Here is a 22,997-nt window from a genome sequence, read left to right on the forward strand (position 1 = left end):
TTGAACTGAACTGAATATAGAGTAAGAATCAGTCCTACAAAACTACCCCAGTTCACCAGTTGCAAGTCCCAGGTTTCCAGCTACAAATCAGGTGTTCCCACAATTCCCCCTCAAGCGTGATAATTTGCTAGAACAACTCACAGAAATTGGGAAAACGGTTTACTTACTGGTTTATTATAAAGGATACAACTCAGGAACAGCCAAATAGAAGAAATCCACAGGGCCAAAATGGAAGAAACAGCATAGAGTTTCGTGCAGTCTCTGGCTGCACCCCCACCTCTCAGCACCCCGATGTATACACCAACCCTGAAACTCTCTGAACTCTCCCTTAAATTAGGGAGTTTTAGGGAAGTTCTGTTACGTAGGCATGATGGATTAAATCAATGGTCAACAGTTACTGATTAACCCAACTTTCAGCCTTCTATCCTCCTGGAGGTTGAGGCTGAAAGTTCAACCCTCTAATCCCATGGTTGGTTTCTCAGGCAACTACCCCCATCCTCAAATTCTCTGGTGGCTGCCTAGTAGGAGCTGACAGTGTGTCTTCAAGAGCGACATAAGAAATACAATAAGAAATACATATTTGGTCTTTGCCTTGGTTCCCAACACAACTTCTAAAACTCTTTACTTTTTTAAGTTTTTGGCTATACTGCATGGGGCATGGGATCTTAATTCCCTGACCAGTGTTCTCTGCATTAGAAGTGTTGAGTCTTAACCACTGGACCACCACCAGGGAAGTCCCCTAAAACTCTTGTAATTTATTGAGTGATAAGACTCATAGGAGCATCTTTTGTTATTCACCACAGTCTCCTTTCAACCATACTTTGAATTTATGCTAATAACAGGACTCTTTTAATTTTCTACTTAAGTGAGATGATGGATACTGGCTAAACTTATTGTGATAATCACTTCATGATGTACGTAAACCAAATCATTATGCTGTATACTTCAAACTTATACAGTGCTAAGTTATATCAATTATATCTCTTTTTTTTTTTAATAAATTTATTTATTTTAGTTGGGGGCTAATTACTTTACAATATTGTAATAGTTTTTGCCATACATTGACATGAATCAGCCATGGGTTTACATGTGTTCCCCAATTATATCTCAATAAAACTAGATGGGAAAAAAAGAGCCATTTTCAAAACCTACTTTTTCACATCATCAGCATGTGAGTCATGTTCAAAAGAATAAATAAAACAAGTATATAAATAATTAATATATAGTATAGGAGATATGCAGAAAAGAACTGTGAGAACTTCAGACCACTTTCAAATGATCGAGATAATTTTGGATAAAACAATTCTCTTACTTGAGGGTATAATCAAACTAAGATCACACTAAGGAGAAAAATAGGATAGGCAATAAAGATAATTAGGGAAGTAGGGTACAGCGGAAAGCCTTTCTTGATCTTTGCTTCAAGATAAAAGCAAGTTTGGTCACTTTTCTTTCTAATCTATTAGTGTGTCATAAGCATTTGTAGTGATTTTGGGAATTAGAGCCTTTAGTGTAGAGCTAGCTCATAATTAAATTGGTCATGCTCATATTGTGCAGGGCTTATGTCCCAGTTTGCATAGGAAAAGTCCCTGTTTACACATATGGCTCCAAGTAATTATTAATTGCACCCCTTCTTCAATGAATATTCATTGGAAGGACTGATGCTGAAATTAAAGCTCCATTAAAGGCCACCTAATGTGAAGAGCCAACTTCATTAAAAAAGACCCTGATACTGGGAAAGACTAAAGGCAAAAGCAGAAGGCGGCGACAGAGGTTGAGATAGTTAGCGTCACCAACTCAATGGACGTGAAATCGAGCAAACTCCAGAAGATAGTGAAGGTTGGAGGAGCCTGCCCTACTGCAGTCCGTGGGGTTGCAAAGAGTCAGACTTAGCAACAGAACAACAACAAAAAGCTTTAGGCAGGGTATTCCCAGGTGGCTCAGTGGTAAAGAATCCGCTTGCAAATGCAGGAGACACAGGAGATGCAGGTTCTATCCCTGGATCGGGAAGATCCCCTGGAGTAGGAAATGGCAGCCCACTCCAGTATTCTTGCCTGGAGAATCCCCATGGACAGGAGCCTGGCGGGCTACAGTCCATGCGGTTGCAAAGTGTCTGACAAGACTGAGCAACAGAGCACTCACACAGCTTTAGATGAAGAAAAAAAAAGTGATCTTTTGCTAGACTCTGGTGCCCTCTTGTGATTAAAGCATAAAAAGTCATTACAGAAGCAAAAGTGCTTTCCTTGAGGTTACGATGTGGAATTTCACATTCTGATCTTGCTTATTTTGAGAGAAGAAACCACTGCAAAATGTGAACATCCCAGAGTGGATGCTACTCACTTCTCCAAAATCTCAGCTTTGAGTTTTACGTCACCAGACTTTATCACTGGCTACTTTCCATGGCTGCTGCTATCTTTGGACTCTGACCTCTTTTCCCATTTATCAGTAACTGAGACACTATTGCTCTCTCTAACAGTATTTCTATCTTAACTCTCAGTGAATTCAGTATACACATGGGTGATTTTTCCAGCATGCTGATCTCTGCCTACCTTGAACTTCTCTAGAGACACTAGAGACATTTGGTTACTCTTCTCCAAGAACGTTAATGGTATTCATGTAGTTGGTCTAGAAATATGTATTGAGCACCTACTCTATGTTTCAGGCACAGGCTTCCCAGTTGGCTCAGTGGTAAGAATTTGCCTGCCATTGCAGGAGACAAGGGTTCAATCCCTGGTCAGAAAGATCCCCTGGAGAAGGAACTGGTAATCCACTCCAGTATTCTTGCCTGCAAAATCCCATGGACAGAGGAGCCTGTCAGGCTATAGTCCATGGAGTCACAAAAGAATCAGATACGACTTAGCAACTAAACACCAACAACGACATGTTTCAGGCACAATCTTAGATACTGAGGATAGAACAGTGAATGAAACAGAACCCTGGTCTTGGAAGAAGACAGATAATAAACAGTAACTCAATCTATACAGTATAGTATGTTAGAGGTGAGAAGTCCTGGAGAGAGGCATGTGGTAAAGGAAGTGGTAGTCTAGAAGGCAAAGGAAGGTTTTGCAATTTTAAATAGAGCAGAGGAAAGCATTTACGCAAAGGAAATGGAGGCAGGGGTATGTCTAGCATGTGAGAGAAGCACCTTGGCAGCCAGTGTGGATGGAGGAATTATTCCTCTCAGTGGTGCTCACAGCCACACATTCTGGCTCTATACTCTACTGGCTGCTGGTTTAAGGCATGTAACCCATGCTGTGGGTTTCCCTGGTGGCTCAGCCAGTAAAGAATCTGCCTGCGATGTGGAAGAACTGGGTTTGATCCCTAGGTTGGGAAGATCCCTAGAGAAGGGAATGGCTACCCACTCCAGTATTCTTGCCTGGAAAATCCCATGGACAGAGAAGCCTGGTGGGCTACAGTCCATGGGGTCATAAAAAGACGGACACAACTTAGCAACTGAACAACAACAACAGCAGCCACTTAGGGAAGTGAAAACCTCATTATTAGCTCACACTTTCTTCTATGCTGCCATGGCTACTTTGTATATGGACCCATTGATGGGATACCTGGAGAAGGAGGTTTCCTGACATTTACTAATATAGCCTCTTGATCATCTGATGTTTTTTGACAGCCCCCACCACTGGGGCTTCCCAGGTGGCGCTAGTGGGAAAGAACCTGCTTGCCAATGCAAGAGACGTAAGAGGTGAGGGTTCGATCCCTGGGTCAGGAAGATCTGCTGGAGAAGGAAATGGTAACCCACTCCAGTATTCTTGTCTGGGAAATCCCATAGAGAGCAGATCCTGGCAGGCTACAGTTCATGGGGTCACAAAGAGTTGGACACTCTTAGGCATATATCCAGACAAACTATAATCCAAAAAGAAACATGTGCAATAGCCAAGACATGGAAACAACCTAAATGTCCAGATGAAGACATAAAGATGTGGTACATATATACAAGGGGCTACTACTCAACCATAATAAAGAATGAAATAATGTCATTTGCAGCTACATAGATGAACCTAGAGATTATTATACTAAGTGAAATAAGTCAGAAAGAGAAAGACAAACACCATATGATATCACGTATGTGGAATCTAAATCATAAATATGTTATTTTAAGATACTGACTAAAGCTCTGCCTGTAGTCTAAAAGCATGGTCTCTGGATGGTAGCATCAAAATCACCTGGCAGCTATTAGGCATGTGAATTCTTAGGCCTGGTCCTTGACCTACTGAATCAGATCTCTCAAGTTAGGACCCAGAAATCTGAGTTTTAGCAAACTCCCCAGGTAATTTTCAGTCAAAATAAAATTTAGAGGCCCTCCTCTAAAATGTTTACCCCAGGGGACTAAAGGTTTTAATGGATACAAAGGTTGTGACAAACACACTAAAAGTTTTGACAAAACAAGTAGAAACAGGATTCTTTTTAATGCACAAAGGTTTCAAATTTTGACAGGGAAAGCAAACAAACTCTAGTAGAGAACAATAAGGGCTGTCATAGGTCTTGAGAGGATGCTTGGGAAGATGAACAAAAGTACAGGATAAATCTGAACTTAGAGCAAACAAGTAAGTTTAATTTCAATACACCCACTAACCAGCTGTGTGCCTCCTCACAAATTGCTTAACAAGGGCTTCATTTTCCCCCATGACAGGTAAAAACAAAAATCCCCTTGACATGACATATCCCCATGACAGTTGTGAAAACTCAAGCAAGGTAAAGTATGTGACAATGCTTTGTATGGGAGGATAGCGTGTTGATCATTTCATTTTCTGCAGTATCTCTTTATAAAAGAGTATAGGCATTTTCCCTCTACTTGGGGAATGGATAGGACTTTTGAGTCACCTACAATGACTTAAGAGAACACTACTTTCTTTAGTGAAGGTTGCAGGAGATACACAGCCAGAATGAAAGGTTGCTCTGGGCTTGGAAAGACAGGGAAGTGGCCTCACCGGAGAGAATGGGGCTAAAGTGCTGACAGATGCTAGTAGGAATATATGTCTCTGAACTCTGAATATATGTTATAGGTTATATGTCTCTGAACTCATTTGTAGCTTTACAATTTCTCCCCCCAATAAAAGCTCATGAAAACCTAGCTTAGGCTGATGTTCAACCCCATGTACTTCTTACTGCCTACAAGTGGTTTGCCATTATATGGGCTATTTACCATAGCTACTGTTCTGATTGGTCAGTGTTTGTGCCATATAGGTTGTTAAACTTTTATGTAACACCTCTGTTATACTCCATAATAGAAAGGAAAGTTATTTGAAGCTTATTTCAAACAGAAGCAATTCCCCTCTGTCTGAGATGGTTTAAATGGATTCATACTGGGCCTCACCAGGTCTGTTCATGCCACTGACCTTTGATTCCACTGACTATCCTTGACTCGATGACAGATCATTTCAGCATGTACTTTAAAACAACACAATTTTTAATTTGCCTATTCTATCTTAAGCACATTTCTCTACCTGAGGAAGACACAAGCTACCACTCTAGAAAAACTCCCAAGCATGTGGGAAAAGGAATCCTATTTTCAGGCTGGGGTTTCTTTTATTCATTTTGCAAACTTGACTTCCGTGGCCATCACTTTCCTTTCTTTCCCTGTTTTTCTCCCATTACTGTTTTCTACCCTCAGCAAGGCACACTTCTTGTTATTTATTTTTTTCCCTCTTGGCTTGGCACTTTTGGATTAAAAGCAACTTTCAGATAAATATGTACCATTTAGGGCAGGAAGCTATTAAATTTAAAGAGGAACACTCTCACAAGATGATAAAACATATTCATTATATTCCTTACTCAAATTGACTTTAAATCATATCATAGATTCATATACCTCACAACCTTAACCTCCAAATGGGATGAGGAAGACATCAGTTATTTTTCTAGATGCTTAATTTTCAATCTAAGCTGAAATATTCAAGTGACCACTAGTTATCCCAGTTAAGGCATGATATGAATACTATTCCCCAAACTGCAAAAATATTTCTGGCTCTGCTCAAAGTGGTCCATGCAATCTAAGGAACAGGCCAACATTCTCTCTCACTTGGGGTGACATGGCTTACCGCATCTAGGAACTATTTAACACAACCCCCAAAACTCTGAGCTAGTCCATCAAAGCAGGTCAATATGGGCACTGACAGTGTCTGATTTTCCTTCCAGGCGCTCTACACAAATAATGTGCTCAGCCAAACACCTTTATTCTGCCAACATCTCCTAACCCTTTGCCCCACAAAGCAATAAACCTAGAAGGTTTTAAGCCGTTACTACTCTGTTTCATGGGCCAGCAGCACTGAGGTCATCTGGGCACTTCTCAGAAATGCAGAATCTCAAGCCACCCTAGATCCACTGAATTCTGCTGCTTTTAAACAAGGTCTCCAGGTTCATATGCACATTCAAGTTTGAGAAGTACCAGTTTAAAATGACACACTCGTTAAAGCACATACCGAAAAAGAAGCAAGATTCTCCACTCAGTACAAACATTTGAAAAACAAAAACAAAAACAGACAACTCACCTCAGTTATGATCTGTGATGCTGAAAGGAAAACAGCCCAAACCTCGGTAGAGAGGCAGTGGGGATACCAAGATTTCAACTCTTGTCGGCTTCTCATAGAAACTTCAAGCAAGAGCCACATGTATTAAAAGTCCAGGAGCTTCCCTTCCTGCCAGGTCTCAAGACGAAAGAGAAAGTATCAGAGAGGAACTTTATCAGCCCCCGCAACTACCAGAAAGACTGAGGCTTTCCAAATAAGCTAGTCTTGGGAAAATGTCCAGTTCTCTTATCTCCTTGAATTCTTTTTTTCTCCACTGTTAGCTGGTTATTAACCAGTTCCTTCTCCATCACTGGGATTCAAACTGAAAACCTAATGCTTCTAACCAGCCTGGGATCCTTTTCTGGTGTTCCTGGCAAGGAGATGGGAAAAGGAAAAATTCACGTGTCAGAGATATCCTTCGTTTTGTGCAATAGGATGCCGACGACAGTATCTCCGACACTAACGCCACTTTACTGAGGACTAAAGCAATTTGAGCAAATAGTTTCCCTCTGTGTAAACTTCCTGTCTTCTGCTAGGTCTGACATAATGCAGTCTCCTTTTACAAGCTCTGTATTCTAGCAAAAGAGTGCAAGCAGGAACATAACACTAATTTGGAAAGGAAGTGAAAGAAACCAAGCACAGACAGTGTTAGGTTTCATTGCAAAAGCCCACGAGGGATTTGAAGAGAGGAGTTTTATTTGGAACACGCCATCCTTCTAATGTTCTCTTTCCTAACCCAGAAGTCTAATAGGAAGTTAAGGCTGTATTAAATAGGCATTTCATATTCTGAAAACATGAAGCATGTCAAGTGACAAAATATGATATATACTAAGAGCTTCTGGCTCCATTCTTTACCAGCCGTGACAAGTTTTTTTTTTTTTTATCTAAGACTTCTCAACATAAACTGGCAGTAACAATAATGCCTTCCTTGGAGTTGACATAACAATATTAGGAGATACCTGAAATGCTGATTACTAAATCAGCCTTGCCAGAAGTCCTCTTTGGAATCAAGTTCTAATTTTCCTCTCTCCGGTGCATACCTAAGCACAGGTCAGGCAGTCAATAAATATTTATTGAAATGAAATTAAAGTTTAAGAAATCTGGACATTGTTAAATTCTATTTCTTTTTATCATTTTTATTGTGGCTAAATACATATAACATAAAATTTGCCATTTTAGCCATTTTTAAGTATTTGATATAGTGGCATTAATTACATTGTCAGTGTTGTGTAACTATCACCACTATCCCTTTCTGAAACTTTGTCATCACCCCAAATAGAAACTTTAATCATCAAGAAATAACTCCTCCATGGTTTTTCTTTAATATGAGGATCCTTTTTAATGAGGGGATCCCTCTTCCCTCGTGGTAGTAGTTGCACTTTAAGTTCCCCTCAATGGAAGATACATAATACCAAGAATAACACGGATAGCTCTTTTAAATTATTTGCATTTTAGTCACACAAAATCTTCACACATGTGAAATATGTGTGAGATTACTCTTTATTCCAGCTAAGTAAAAAGTTTAGAACAAACCTTGGAATAAAATTTCTGTCATATATGGATATATTTGAACTTCTATCTGTGTTCTCCCTTTTAAATAAGGCTAATTATTTCCTGTTGAAGGGAGAGGAAAGGAACTAGCATTTACTGACACCCACTGCATACCAGAGAGGATTCAACTCTCATCCTATTCTTTATCATAAACATAAATGTGAAAAATTATTTATATGATATTATGGTGATTCTATGTGGTAATTTTCTAGTTATTGCACAGTTGACCCTTTTGCTGTGATGTAAACATGGGCTTCCCTGGTGGCTCAGATGGTAAAGAATCTGCCTGCAATGCAAAAGACCTGGGTTCAATTCCTGGGTCGGGAAGATCTCCTGGAGAAGGGAATGGCAACCCATTCCCTGGAGAATTCCCTGGACACAGGAGCCTGGTGGGCTACAGCCCATGGTTTTGCAAAGAGTCAGACACGGCTGAGCACCTAACACTTTCACACTTTTCCTAAGTATGGACAAAGCAGAGGTACCTGTATCCTGCATGTGTGTATTATGCTAACAAGTGGAATTGTCTGTATATAAGCAAAGTCTGGGGGTAAAAAACAGACCAGTGCGACACGATAAACTTAAAAGAAATGCCAACACATCCAAAGAGATGGAAGAAATGTTATCCCAAGATTTGTTCTGAATCAATTAAAACTTACTTGGTAAGTATAATTTTAAGGATAATTAAAACATATGTTAAAACTAAATAACCATGATTCTAGAGATCAGTTCAACATCATGGGAATGAATGTAAGATATGGTCCTGTCCTTCAGGTGCTGACATCAAGGCTGGGTAATCGAGACTTACACAACATGAGCTAACAACAGAGTTGGCTAAATATCATACTGGTGCAGGCTGCACATAAGTAGTTAATAAAAAGAGTGCCCAGCAAAGAAGATGCAGATTGTGGATAATGGATCCTCACTCCCTACTGATAAAGACCCATGGTCGACTTAGCTAAGGTGACTGAGTGAACTCACAGCAAGTCGAAGTGTCAAAGTGTTAGTCGCTCAGTTGTGTCCGACTCTTTGCGACCCCATGGACTGTAGCCTGTCAGGCTCCTCTGTCCATGGGATATCCTAGGCAAGGATACTGCAGTGGGTTGCCATTCCCTTCTCCAGGGGATCTTCCTGACCCAGGGATCGAACCTGGGTCTCCCACATTGTAGGTGGATTCTTTACCACCTGAGCCACCAGGGAGGCAAAGCTCAGAATAATTGGGCTCAAACTCTCATAATTGCCATCTATTCCAGAACAATATACATTACATAAGTCCTTGCTGAAGAAGTAAATGAAGCCTTTGTTTCCATTAAGGTAAGTCTAAATGATTCTAATTTAGGAAACACGGCTTTTTTGAGAGAGAAGGTAACACAAATTTAATTTTTAAGTTTCCTCCCGTGTTTCATGCAACACTAATTTTATGTTATTAAATGTAAGATTAAGACAATAGTAATTCAACATGGAAAGGAAAGAAGGAACGAGGGAAATTAGAACTTAAATATTTCAGAATTTTTGCTGGGAAAATGCCATGGACAGAGGAGCCTGGTGAGCCACAGACCATGAGGTCACGAAGAGTCAGACATGACCAAGCAACTGAGCGCATACACACACACACACACACATTTACCAATAAAGGTATGGTTAAACAAAATGTAGCATATGTGTACAACAGAATATTATGTAATAGTTAAAAAGGAATGAAATAGAAATATGTGTACTATCACAACAAAGAAAGGTCTCCAAGACACGTCAATTATAAAAAAACAAGCTGCTAATTAACACAAGTAATATTGACCTTGGAGGAAGAGCAGTGAGTGGTCCTGAAAAGAAATCTTAGTTCTCTGCCCAAGAACTGAACCTGAGTAACCTGGATGAAAATTAGGAATCCTAGCCACTAGACTGCCAGGGGCTGGAGGCTAGAAGCAAAATGGCCCTTTGGTTTTCCCTGATTTGAAAGCAAGAATGTTTCAAGAAGGCAAAAGCTGTAAAAACACGTACAAAGTTTATTATTAGAGATACAACACAATGTATGAGAGAGCACACTGAAAAACTGTTTGTTAATTTATGTCAAAAGCAGGGCAGAGATACATATCTAGAGAGAAAGAGTGTGGCATCCGCTCTCAGGAGGAGTGCAGTAAATCAGAAACTAGGCAGAGATACACACCCGGAGGGGTGTGCAGGCATCCTGAGTGAGGAGGAGCACAGTAAGAAGGTGATTTAAATCCCTTATATAGGACAGTCCTTCTGGGTCTTTGTATATATTTGACCAATCATCTTGCTTCTTTCTTCACATCTGATTGGTTCTAGGACCCTCTCCAAGAGGGTCCTTGGGAAGCACAATATTTTTCTAAGATAGATCCCACTGCAGAGGCCTATGGATGCATGTCCACACTTATGGGGCGGGGACCCCTCCCTTTTTAGACCTCCAAGAAGCCTTCCTGTGCATGTGTAGACAGAGAAGTCCTTCTTGACCTCAGGAGTGGGCACCTTATCTCTTTACTTTAGCAGAGCTCAGCTTTTGCCACTAGCTTTGTCCTTGGAGTGTCTGGGTGAGAACAAAGCTTGAATTTTACTCTGCTTGACAAACACCCGACATCCAGCCATGTGTGTGTGCTCACTCAGTTGTGGCTAACTCTTTCTGACCTCATGGACTATAGCCTGCCAGGCTCCTCTTTCCATGGGCTTTCCTAGGCAAGAATACTGGAATTTGCCATTTCCTTCTCCAGGAGATCTTCCTGACCCAGGGATTGAACCCACATGTCCTGCATCTCCTGCACTGCAGGTGGGTTCTTTACCACTGCACCACCTGAGAAACTGTCCCACCCGGGGGTCCACTGTCTCCTACCTCCCCAGTGAATATAAGTTCACTGGGCTTCCCTGGCAGCTCAGCTGGTAAAGAATCTGCCTGCAATGTGGGAGACCTGGGTTCAGTTCCTGGGTTGGGAAGATCCCCTGGAGAAGGGAATGGCTACCCCCTTCAGTATTCTGGCCTAGAGAATTCCATGGACTATGGAATTCCATGGGGTTGCAAAGAGTCAGACACAACTGAGTGACCTTTTTTTTTTAATGTTAAAATGCATACATGTAGACAGACACACACACACATACCCTCACGAAACAAAATTGTGTATTTCTATTTGTACCCATCTATGCATGTAATCATGGAGAAAAACCTTTAGAAAGATATGATCCCAAATGGCAGCAATGTCTGGGAAGTACAGGATTAGGAAGTGGGGATACTCTTTCGAAAATACATATCTCTATTGTTTAAATACTCCCTACCATGTATTCATCTATTTTCCTATTTTTCTTAAGAGTAAAAGCCAAACACCTTTACAATATGTATCTTCCACCCCTACTCTGACTTCACGTTCCCCTTTACTAATTGTAATATAGCGAGACATATCTCTCTGTTATAGCTCAAATATACACACACTAACCCACTTCCTGGCCAGTGCCCTAGCTGCTCTGGGCAGTCCTTCCCCTAGTCATCTATTTAGCTCATTCTGTCACTTCCTTCAGGTTTTTCCTCAAGTGGTAACTTCTCATGAGCTACCCTGACCAAATAAAATTGCAGTTCCTCCTACTAGCATTCTTGATCTGCCATATCTTATTTTTGTTAATGGCACTTATTACCTTCTAACATATCATGTAATTTCCTTACTTATTATATCTGTATTTCTGAATCCATTAGAATATAAGCTCTATGAGGGTATGGATTTTTATTTGCTTTGTTCATTGATAAAGCCTTAGTCCCTAGGATTGTACCTAGTATACCAGTAGGAACTTGATAAAATATATTATTCAATTCACAAATTGTCACAAAAATATATTTGTGTATTTTTAAAATCAAAGATATCCACCAGTCTCACAAACACAAAGTCAGAACAAAATGTTTAAGGATTCACTGGGTTCTGTGAAGTAAGATTTGAACACCTTTGGTTTAAAGTTATTAAATAAGATAAAATATATGGGTAGGCAGCGTTTTGAATGGAACCCCTTCAATTGACTTGGGCACACTGTCTAACAATGCATATTATCTTGTCCCAGATCACCTATTTTCCAAGCAACTGGGAATAAGCTAATCATTCCTAGGAACTTCTGTGAAATCCCCAGCTATTGCTTTACAAAGGCAAAGAACCAGTGACGATCCCTTATTTCTTATAAAGGAAGCATTGCATCCAAGTGAAGAGTAGTAGCAAAAATCATATCTAATTCTTGGAGGCCTCTTTTATCTTTCAAAAATATGTATATCCCTTAAATGTACACACAGTTTAATTCCCAATTTTGTTTGAGTAGATATTGAACACTTTCGAAAAGGGAAAGTGAGAAAGGTTTCAAACAGCCAGCTTCATCCTCTAACTCAAAGAACAATGAAGTCCTTCAGTTAGAGAAGACTTTTTTAAAATCAGAATCCATGGCACGGAGTAGGGAGGAAGCTAATCCAAATTATCAAGGTGGGGAGGTTGGCAAGATGGCCCCCAGGCAAATATTTTGCCAGTTTTGTTTTTCCCCTGACTTTAACCATTCCTCAGTGCTCTAAGAGGCTGTAACAGACAGCAGTGCTTAGGTCAGTTATTTGAAAATGGTGGAAGGACCTTTGATATTATGCCAAACTTGTTTTGTTTTCCAACCTGTATTGGTTTATGATGGAGTCTTCAGAATTCTCCAGAATGTATCCATGCAAATTTATGATGATCCATTCCTATGTTCCAGGGTATGGAAAAGTTGCTCCAAATTTTCTTTAAGGTTTAGAAGCAAACACAAGACCTAGTATTGTTTATCAGTTCAGTTCAGTAGCTCAGTCGTGTCCGACTCTTTGCAACCCCATGAATCACAGCACGCCAGGCCTCCCTGTCCAACACCAACTCCCGGAGTATACCCAAACCCATCTCCATCGAGTCGGTGATGCCATCTCTTCCTCTGTCGTCCCCCTCTTCTCCTCCTGCCCCCAATCCTTCCCAGCATTAGGGTCTTTTCCAATGAGTCAACTCTTCGCATGAGGTGGCCAAAGTATTGGAGTTTCAGCTTCAACATCAGTCCTTCCAATGAACACCCAGGACTGATCTCCTTTAGGATGGAATGGTTGGATCTTCTTGCAGTCCAAGGGACTCTCAAGAGTCTTCTCCAACACCACAGTTCAAAAGCATCAATTCTTCGGTGCTCAGCTTTCTTCACCGTCCAACTCTCACATCCATACATGACCACTGGAAAAACGAAAGCTTTGACTAGACAGACCTTTGTTGGCAAAGTAATATCTCTGCTTTTAAATATGCTATCTAGGTTGGTCATAACCTTCCTTCCAAGGAGGAAGCATCTTTTAATTTCATGGCTGCAAGCACCATCAGTAGTGATTTTGGAGCCCAAAAAATTAAAGTCTGATACTGTTTACACTGTTTCCCCATCTATTTGCCATGAAGTGATGGGACCAGATGCCATGATCTTAGTTTTCTGATGTTGACCTTTAAGCCAACTTTTTCACTCTCCTCTTTCACTTTCATCAAGAGGCTCTTTAGTTCTTCTTCATCTTCTGCCATAAGGGTGGTGTCATCTGCATATCTGAGGTTATTGATATTTCTCCCAGCAATCTTGATTCCAGCTTGTGCTTCCTCCAGCCCAGTGTTTCTCATGATGTACTATGCATATAAGTTAAATAAGCAGGGTGACAATATACAGCCTTGACATACTCCTTTTCCTATTTGGAACCAGTCTGTTGTTCCATGTCCAGTTCTAACTGTTGCTTCCTGACCTGCGTACAGGTTTCTCAAGAGACAGGTCAGATGGTCTGGTATTCCTATCTCTTTCAGAATGTTCCACAGATTATTGTGATCCACACAGTCAAAGGCTTTGGCATAGTCAATAAAGCAGAAATAGATGTTTTTCTGGAACTCTCTTGCTTTTTCGATGATCCAGCAGATGTTGGCAATTTGATCTCTGGTTCCTCTGACTTTTCTAAAACCAGCTTGAACATCTGGAAGTTCACCATTCACTTATTGCTGAAGCCTGGCTTGGAGAATTTTGAGCATAACTTTACTAGTGTGTGAGATGAGTGCAATTGTGCGGTAGTTTGAACATTCTTTGGCATTGCCTTTCTTTGGGATTGGAATGAAAACTGACGTTTTCCAGTCCTGTGGCCACTGCTGAGTTTTCCAAATTTGCTGGCATATTGAGTGCAGCACTTTCACAATATCATATTTGAGGATTTGAAATAGCTCAACTGGAATTCCATCACCTCCATTAGCTTTGCTCATAGTGATGCTTTCTAAGGCCCACTGGACTTCACCTTCCAGGATGTCTGGCTCTAGGTGAGTGAGCACATCATCATGATTATCTGGGTCATGAAGATCTCTTTTGTACAGTTCTTCTGTGTATTTTTGCCACCTCTTCTTAATATCTTCTGCTTCTGTTAGGTCCATACCATTTCTGTCCTTTATTGAGCCTATCTTTGCATGAAATGTTCCCTTAGTATCTCTAATTTTCTTGAAGAGGACTCTAGTCTTTCCCATTCTGTTGTTTTCCTCTATTTCTTTGCATTGATCACTGAGGCAGGCTTTCTTATCTCTCCTTGCTATTCTTTGGAACTCTGCATTCAGATGGGAATATCTTCCCTTTTCTCCTTTGCTTTTCACTTCTCTTCTTTTCACAGCTATTTGTAAGGCCTCCTCAGACAGCCATTTTGCTTTTTTGTGTTTCTTTTCCATGGGGATTGTCTTGATTCCTGTCTCCTGTACAATGTCAAAACCTCTGTCCATAGTTCATCAGGCACTCTGTCTATCAGATCTAGTCCCTTAAATCTATTTGTCACTTCCACTGTAAAATCATAAGGGATTTGATTTAGGTCATACCTGAATGGTCTAGTGGTTTTCCCTACTTCCTTCAATTTAAGTCTGAAGTTGGCAACAAGGAGTTCATGGTCTGAGCCACAGTCCGCTCCCGGTCTTGTTTTTGCTGACTGTATAGAGCTTCTCCATCTTTGGCTGCAAAGAATATAATCAATCTTATTTCAGTGTTGACCATCTGGTGATGTTCATGTGTAGAGTCTTCTCTTGTGTGGTTGGAAGAGGGTGTTTGCTATGACCAGGGCGTTCTCTTGACAAAACTCTATTAGCCTTTGCCCTGCTTCATTCTGTACTCCAAGGCCAAATTTGCCTGTTACGCTAGGTGTTTCCTGACTTCCTACTTTTGCATTCCAGTCCCCTATAATGAAAAGGACATCTTTTTTTGGGTGTTAGTTCTAAAAGGTCTTGTAGGTCTTCATAGAACCGTCCAACTTCAGCTTCTTCAGTGTTACTGGTCAGGGCATGGACTTGGATTACCGTGATATTGAATGGTTTGCCTTGGAAACGAACAGAGATCATTCTGTCATTTTTCAGATGGCATCCAAGTACTGAATTTCAGACTCTTTTGTTGATCATGATGGCTACTCCATTTCTTCTAAGGGATTCCTGCCCACAGTAGTAGATATAATGGTCATCTGACTTAAATGCACCCATTCCAGTCCATCTTAGTTCGCTGATTCCTAGAATGTCGACATTCACTCTTGCCATCTCCTGTTTGACCACTTCCAATTTGCCTTGATGCATGGGCCTAACATTCCAGGTTCCTATGCAATATTGCTCTTTACAGCATCAGACCTTGCTTCTATCACCAATCTGCTGCATACTTTTATTATCAAGACTCTCAATGACCATGTACAAGTACCTCAGACCTCATAGTTTGTGTTTCTCACTTTGCCAATTATAAGCTCCTCCAGAGTTAAAGGCCACTTCTTAGGAGTCCCATAGTATGGTGCTGTTCACATGGTAATCATTTAACCAAGACTTATAATCATAATTATAAACCATATGATAATATAAACAGAGGCTATGAACATTACTTAAAATCACTCTTGTGACAGAACTTTGAAACACCAAATCTGCTTCCATGGTGCTTTTAAAATTTTAAATTTTAAAAGCGAAACACCACAGCAGAAAAGCAGTAATCCTGACAGATTTTTCTTGCAAACTCTTCATACATGTTATTTATGTACTGAACTGGAAGCACAAGAAGCTCTAGGAGAGAAGAGGGAAACCCAAATCAAAGCAATCATTTTTACTGTACCAACCAATCCCACCTCTCTTTATTGCCTCCCATGTTTGTATGGTCGTTAATAAATAATTTAGAGTTTAAGAAATCTCAGTACAATAGTTTATGACTGGTGTCTTGATCACCTCATAAAGAGAGACTCTCAAGAGGGAAGCACTGCCTGATGACTCAAAGATTGAAGATTTAGACAACAAATGCAGCAAATTTTATATATTTACATAATTATACATGTGTATGTTTGTATATATCTATGAAGTAGAGAAGGCAAGGGAAAGTGTCATAAAGAAAGGATATATTTAAGGAGTAAAAAATCAGAATCAATCAATGTGCACCACGAGAGGGGAATGTGACAATCTGTGGTATATGAACCATAGTCATAAAAATTAATAAGTGTACAGTCTAAACTGATCATGGCATATGGGAGGAAAAATGTTTGCTCTGCCCTCTTAGGTTTAGTCCCTGGGGACCTCTGAATTAAGCTGACAAAAGACAAAAGGAGAAAAAAAGGAAGTAGCTAGTAGCTAACTGGTTAAAGATAGAAGCTTATGTACCTAACTTAGTAGGGGAAGGAGGGAAATGCAGAAAAATCTTCTATGGAAAGAACAAGTAAGTTTCTGTAGGAAAGACAAATGGATTTTTAGGAGAATAAACTGAAGACAAAGTTTGATATAAAATTTGTTTGTAAAACTGCAAGTGGTCTTTTCTGTCTTCATGGCCATGAAACTCCCAGAGAAATTTACAGTATATTTACTTTTATCTCTCTTCTAGGAAGAAGCCCATCCTGAAGGAATTTATGACAGCCTCATTTCTCAGAAGTTTCTGCTTTTTAATCAGATAAGGGAAATGCTGAGAAGGCTTCTTTCTGCATCTGTTGATTCTTAATTGCATTCAGCTCAAATGAATCCTCATGCCAAAGGGGCATTTTGGGGAAGGACATATCCTGACCCTTTCAGTATAAAGTTATATTAAGTGAAGAAAATCAGAGCTAAATTAGCATGAACGTATTCACTGATTTTCAAATACAAAGAAAGTATGCACAAACATAGCAGAGATGAGAAATTAGTTTGGGGAAAAGAAAATAGTGTTTTAATAGTCATTATTAACTTTCTTATTCTGTAAGTTTACTGAAGTTCATAGCCATCATTCATTTTCTAGGTGAGTGAGGAAAAACTATGAGAATGTTAAGAAGAAATTGGCACTTTCCTGGCCATCTGGTGGTTAAGACCCCGTGCTTCATCTGTATAGGGAGAGGAATGCATCCCTGGTCAGGGAACTAACATTCCACATAGGGCAAAAAAAAAAAAAAGAATAAGAAGAATTTGTTTAGGGAGAGAGATAATAAAAAAAAGAAAAAAGCAGAAAGGTAGTGAGAGGGAAAAAAGCACAGAAGCAGATGGAGAAAAAACAGAGATGCTTTATGCCACAGTAAAAGGCAAAATGACACCTAGAGAAATAGGAAATAGTGGCAGAAAATGGAATACAAATTACTTCATACATTGTGTATTAACTATTTAATGTCTCTCAACAACCCATGTGGTATAATCATCCCCATTTTACAAATGACAAAACTGAGTCATCTGTTAAATAACTGGGCCAAATAACTTGCTCAGTTTTTCAGGTAAGGAGGCCAGGATTCAGGAAACTCCAGACTGGACCATTTTGCTTTGACCCCTCTTACGCAGACAAGCCAACATTTCAGAAGATAAGTTTCCATCATCCTCTGAAATAGTAACAACTGATTCAGCAACTTAACATAGATCTTTGTGACATCTAAAAGAGCTTTTTGCCTTTACTTTGATAAGTTTATTTTCAAAGCAAATATTTATTTTCCCCCAGATTCTAAAGCTTTCCATCTTTGTAGAAATGACAGTGCCTTTCCCTCTCATCTACACCTCTATGGTAGAACACATTTATTCATTTCTCCCTTCATTCAGCAAGCCGAGTGCCCACTGTGGCAGGATTGTGACAGGTGCTCTGTGTGTGCATGACTGAGTAAAACCACCTAGGCCCTGTCCTCAAAAACTGCACAGTGACCTATGGGGTATATGCTCAGTCACTTCAGTCATGTCTGACTCTTTTGGGACCATATGGACCGTAGCCCGCCAAGATCCTCTGTCCATGGGATTCTCCAGGCAAGAATACTGGAGTGAGTTGCCATGCCCTCCTCCAGGGGATCTTCCCAACCCTGGGATCGAACCCCGCTCTCTTGTGTCTCCTGCATTGCAGGAGGATTCTTTACCCGCTGAGCCACTGGGGAAGCCCCATGGGGTACAGCTTGGAACATTTTCTAGATTAACGCCTAATAAACTGTGTGACCTTGAAAACAAAAGGTTTACTATTAGAAAACCCAATTCTACTATTCTCTGACTTTCCAAATTGAAACCTTGAGGCGGGGATTCTCTCCAATGAACTTGGTTTTAGGCTTTGGCAGTAGACAAGCTTCTCATTATGTTTTGTTGTTATTCAGTCGCTAAGTCATGTCTGACTCTGTGACCCATTAACTGCAGCACTTCAGGCTTCTCTGTCCTTCATTATCTCCCGGAGTCTGCTCAAACTCATCTCCATTGAGTTAGCGATGTCATCCAGCCATCTCATCCTCTGCCACTCCCTTCTCCTCTTACCCCATCAAAGTGATGTTTCTGCCTTTGAATATGCTGTCTAGATTTGCCGTTGCTTTCCTTCCAAGGAGCAAGTGTCTTTTAATTTCGTGACTGCAGTCGTCGTTTGCAGTGATTTTGGAGCCCAAGAAAATAAAATCTGCCGCTGTTTCCACTTTTTCCCCATCAATCTGCCATGAAGTGATGGAACCGGATTCTAAGATCTTTGTTGGTTTGTTTTTGATCTTAGTTTTCTGAATGTTGAGTTTTAGGCCAGCTTTTTCACTCTTCTCTTTCACCCTCATCAAGAGGCTCTTTAGTTCCTATGTTTAGCATCAGGGAACTATCACAGTGTAAAGACATTCTTGGCAGGACCTACAAAACCCCTTAGACTTGGATATTCTTACATTATCATTGTTTCTTACTTCAAGTACCACTGTCATACTTTCTCGGCTGTGCCATCCTAGCTTGCTAGAACTGACTGAATAAGATCTTCATACAATGGTGCTGGGCCCACCTGCCCACTTTGGTTGTAATTTTAGAAATCTGAAGGCTTCATTTCTCTTAGTAACACAGTGCATTTTTATTCCTTCCATGATTCATCATTTTGGAAGGGTGTACACTCAAGCACTAAGATAAGGTTCAGGAATGAGATAATAACTTCTCTATTTTAAGTATGTCATTCATGCATTCCAAACTTTACCAAATGCCTACTGTGCTGTTAGGATTATTTAGGAAAGAGACCTAGTCCCTAGCCCCTACCCTCAGAGAATTCAGCCTAATGGTGAAGAAAGGGAAGGAAACAAAGAGTTCTGATATAGGGTAATAGGTGTTAGAATAGAAGTAAATATTGGATGGCATAGGACTAAATGGAAGGGACATTTAGACTGAAGGAATGGCAGAATAAAACATCCCATGGGAAATGACATCTGAACTCGAAGTTTACCTGGGAAAGAAGTGGGGTTGTGTTACAGGGAGAGAGAAAAATGTACATAGGCTGGGGTAAAGTTTAAGAAGGAAAGTTAGAAAAAAATGACAAGGGAGTAGAGGCAGGGAATAGACCAGGAAGGAAGGGCTTTTTATTTTAATGCAATGCTGAAGTGTTTTAAATTATCTGGGAGGTGAGATCGAAAGAATGCAAACATGAGTGTGTGGTGATCAGCATGTGGAGAATGGACAGAGGGAGCCTGACACATTTTCCGATTATTCTATTCCTCCTGGCTTTCAATGAACAACTGAAGCATTCTCAGTTCCTTCTGAAATTTTTTTCTACCTAATTTTTAATATTTAAGTACTTATTAACCTTACCTGACTTCTGTTGTGGAAAAATTTGCAATAATAGGGCTTTGTTTGAATCCCTAGCTACACCCTCAGGCAGTAACTTTTTGTATTTTGTTATCTGCAGGAGTTTAGGCCTGTACAGAAGTCCTATCAAACTAGCCATGGGTTGGAACTGAGACTCTGGTAGGGTGGAGGCGGGCTTCCCAGGTGGTGCAGTGGTAAAGAATCCACCTGCCAGTGCAGGAGACACAGGAGATGAGGGTTCTATCCCTAGGTTGGAAGATCTCCTGGAGAAGGAAATGGCAACCCATTCCAGTATTCTTGCCTGGAAAATTCCATGGACAGAGAAGCCTGGCAGGCTACAATCCATGGGGTGGTAGAGTCAGAGACAACTGAGGACACACGTGCGCGCGCGCACACACACACACACATACACATATACAGGGTGAAGGCATTTGTCTGTCGCTCTCTGGGGAAGTATCTCCTCTCTCCAGAGTCAAAACTGTGTATATTATCTAGAAATGGCCATGCCAGCTGACACAATCTCTCAAAACCAGCTCCTCCCATTAAACAGCTAGAGAGCTGATCCTTCCTTTAGTATTGACTTTGGTCGCTTACTAGCTAAGGAACGGCTCTCTTCAGGATCCTGCCATCCAAACAGCAAAAATGTGTCAGCTGGGACACACACAGCCACTCAGGCCCACCATTTAAGCAAGAGCAAGGAACAGGGCAGTTCCTGGGGATGAGGATTTGTCTGAGGTTTTAAACTTCAGACAAGTCCCTCCATCTCTTCAGTATTATCTGCAAAGAGGAGTTAACACATAGCAGTTGCTGTGTTTGCTGCCCAGAACCTACCTCCAGGACCGAGGGACTACACGATCTCCCTGGTTGCGGGGACACTGCCAGGGGGATAGCTCTCATCCCGCTCTCTTCTCTAGATATTTTCCCGGGCAGATGAGCTCCTCCCCGCCGCCAACAGTCCCATCCTCTTTCCAAACAGTCGGCTCCCGGGCAGTCGCAGGAGGATGTCGGGGTGTAGAGGCCAGTTCCGCCAAGCCCACCGGGGGCGCACAGAGCAAAGAAAGCCGGCAGGAGGCGGTACCAGAGAGCGCCTCCGCGCGCGATTCTCTCAGCTTTGGTATTTAGGCGACGTTCTAAGTCGATCCCGCCAACAGTCCCATCCTCTTTCCAAACAGTCGGCTCCCGGGCAGTCGCAGGAGGATGTCGGGGTGTAGAGGCCAGTTCCGCCAAGCCCACCGGGGGCGCACAGAGCAAAGAAAGCCGGCAGGAGGCGGTACCAGAGAGCGCCTCCGCGCGCGATTCTCTCAGCTTTGGTATTTAGGCGACGTTCTAAGTCAATCCGGCGCAGACACAGCGGGGCGGGGAGAGGAGAGAAAAGGACTTAGGATGGATGGAGCCCAAGAAGAAAGAACGCGGGAAAGGAGGACCGGAAGGGCAAGTAGCTGTTCGGACCGTTTTCTGGCACACGTCCGGGTCTCCGCCAGGCCCTCCTGGGGCGCAGCCGCCAGACCAGTGGAGCAGGCGGGGGATACAGGGGTTCGGGGCGGTGGGTAGAGGGGCGCGGAGCGGGGGTTACAGGGTCTGGACGCAGCCTCCGCCCCCTTCCTGAGCGTGAGGAGAGCGCCCCACACCGCTATTCTTGTCTCTGCCTGTGGAGCCAGGATGAGAGCTGCTTGGGGTGTACCTGGTTGGGGAATGCGAGGCAGCAGCCCTAGTCACCACCTGGGGCCAAGCACCACAGTGGTGCCTGTTCAGTGCTGGAAGGCCTTAAGGGTGCAGTGAATGGGCGCCCTACTTTTTCCCGTGCTCTGCATTAACTTGTCGCGTTTGCTTTGAGAGTATTTCCCCTCCAGATACGAGGGCACGACCTGTACAGCTGCATAGGACCCAGCTGGTGACTCAGATGGTAAAGAATCTGCCTACAATGTGAGAGACCTAGGTTCAGTCTTTGGGTGGGGAAGATTACCTGGCGGAGGGCATGGCAACCCACTCCAGTATTCTTGCTTGGAGAATCCCTTGGTCAGAGGAGCATGGAAGGCTACAGCCCATGGGGTTGCACAGAGTCGGGCATGACTGAGCGACTAGCACGATAAACACTATACTCGTTTTAGGGCTTTGCACTTGCTGTCTTGATTAAGGGCCTAGCATTTTCATTTGTCACGAAATATGTAACCAGTCCTGCCTTTGGTTGCTTGCCTCCTATGGCATAAGTCACTTGGTCCTTGAAAGAATCTACCCTTGACTTGTGAACAAGGCTCAGTGACTTCACTGGTTAGATCTCTCTTGGCTCCAAACATTTTTGCTTCACCTGTCTGGGTGAACACTGATATCCTGGAAATGTTGTGGAATCCAGAGTTGCAAAACACACCTCAGGGGATACTCAAGACTGGAGTACGGTTTATTATGCCAGCCAAGTCCAAGGGGAATCAGCACACACACACACACACACACACCCCACTGGTTACATGTTGACAATCTCTTTGTTGTATATGATTGAGTTTTACAACAAGTAGGTGCTAGGAGAACAAACAGTTAAGGTTAAAGGCGGGGAACAATGATTATACATCAAGGGGGGATGTCTCCATGGTTAATCTAACAGGGGCAGCCTGACCGCAACTACAATCTCCATTTGCCACCTGTAGGAAGGGAAATCTCCAGGAGACCTGGTTTTCATTAGCAACTGTTTCCTCACTCTTGAGCAGGGTTTAGGCCCGGTTCACATCCTGTCTTTAAGGTGGATGACACTAGATGGAGTCTCTCCTGCTTTCCTCATACTGGCCCCAACAGTATAACACACTTTCCTCACTTCCTGGTCTCCTGACCAAGTTCTAGGGAGATCGACCACTAACCCTGCTAGTGACACTACCCTAGTGTCATTTACAGACACATGTAGTAGGTTCTCAAAAAATGCTTGTCATTGGTAAACCGACTTATTGGACTTCCA

General features: G+C 41.8%; 1 protein-coding gene across 4 annotated transcripts in view; it reads right to left on the bottom strand.

Annotated features, from left to right (window-relative positions):
* ABCG2 (ATP binding cassette subfamily G member 2 (JR blood group)) overlaps positions 1 to 21,601 on the bottom strand; it is a 134,114-nt gene extending 112,513 nt beyond the window's left edge. For 2 of the 4 annotated variants that reach the window (XR_014083096.1, XM_081594005.1), the window contains exon 1: positions 6,504 to 7,098. The gene's annotated coding sequence lies outside the window, so the exon portion shown is untranslated. Of the gene's footprint in view, positions 1 to 6,503; positions 7,099 to 20,887 lie in introns of those variants that run through there. The other 2 variants (XM_081594027.1, XM_081594048.1) reach the window with 2 other exon arrangements.
* Positions 21,602 to 22,997: the final 1,396 nt, after the last annotated feature.

This window comes from Giraffa tippelskirchi, chromosome 1 (assembly GCF_054371585.1).
Source record: "Giraffa tippelskirchi isolate mGirTip1 chromosome 1, T2T-mGirTip1v1.2.pri, whole genome shotgun sequence".
In the NCBI taxonomy this organism is placed as follows: Eukaryota; Metazoa; Chordata; class Mammalia; order Artiodactyla; family Giraffidae; genus Giraffa; species Giraffa tippelskirchi.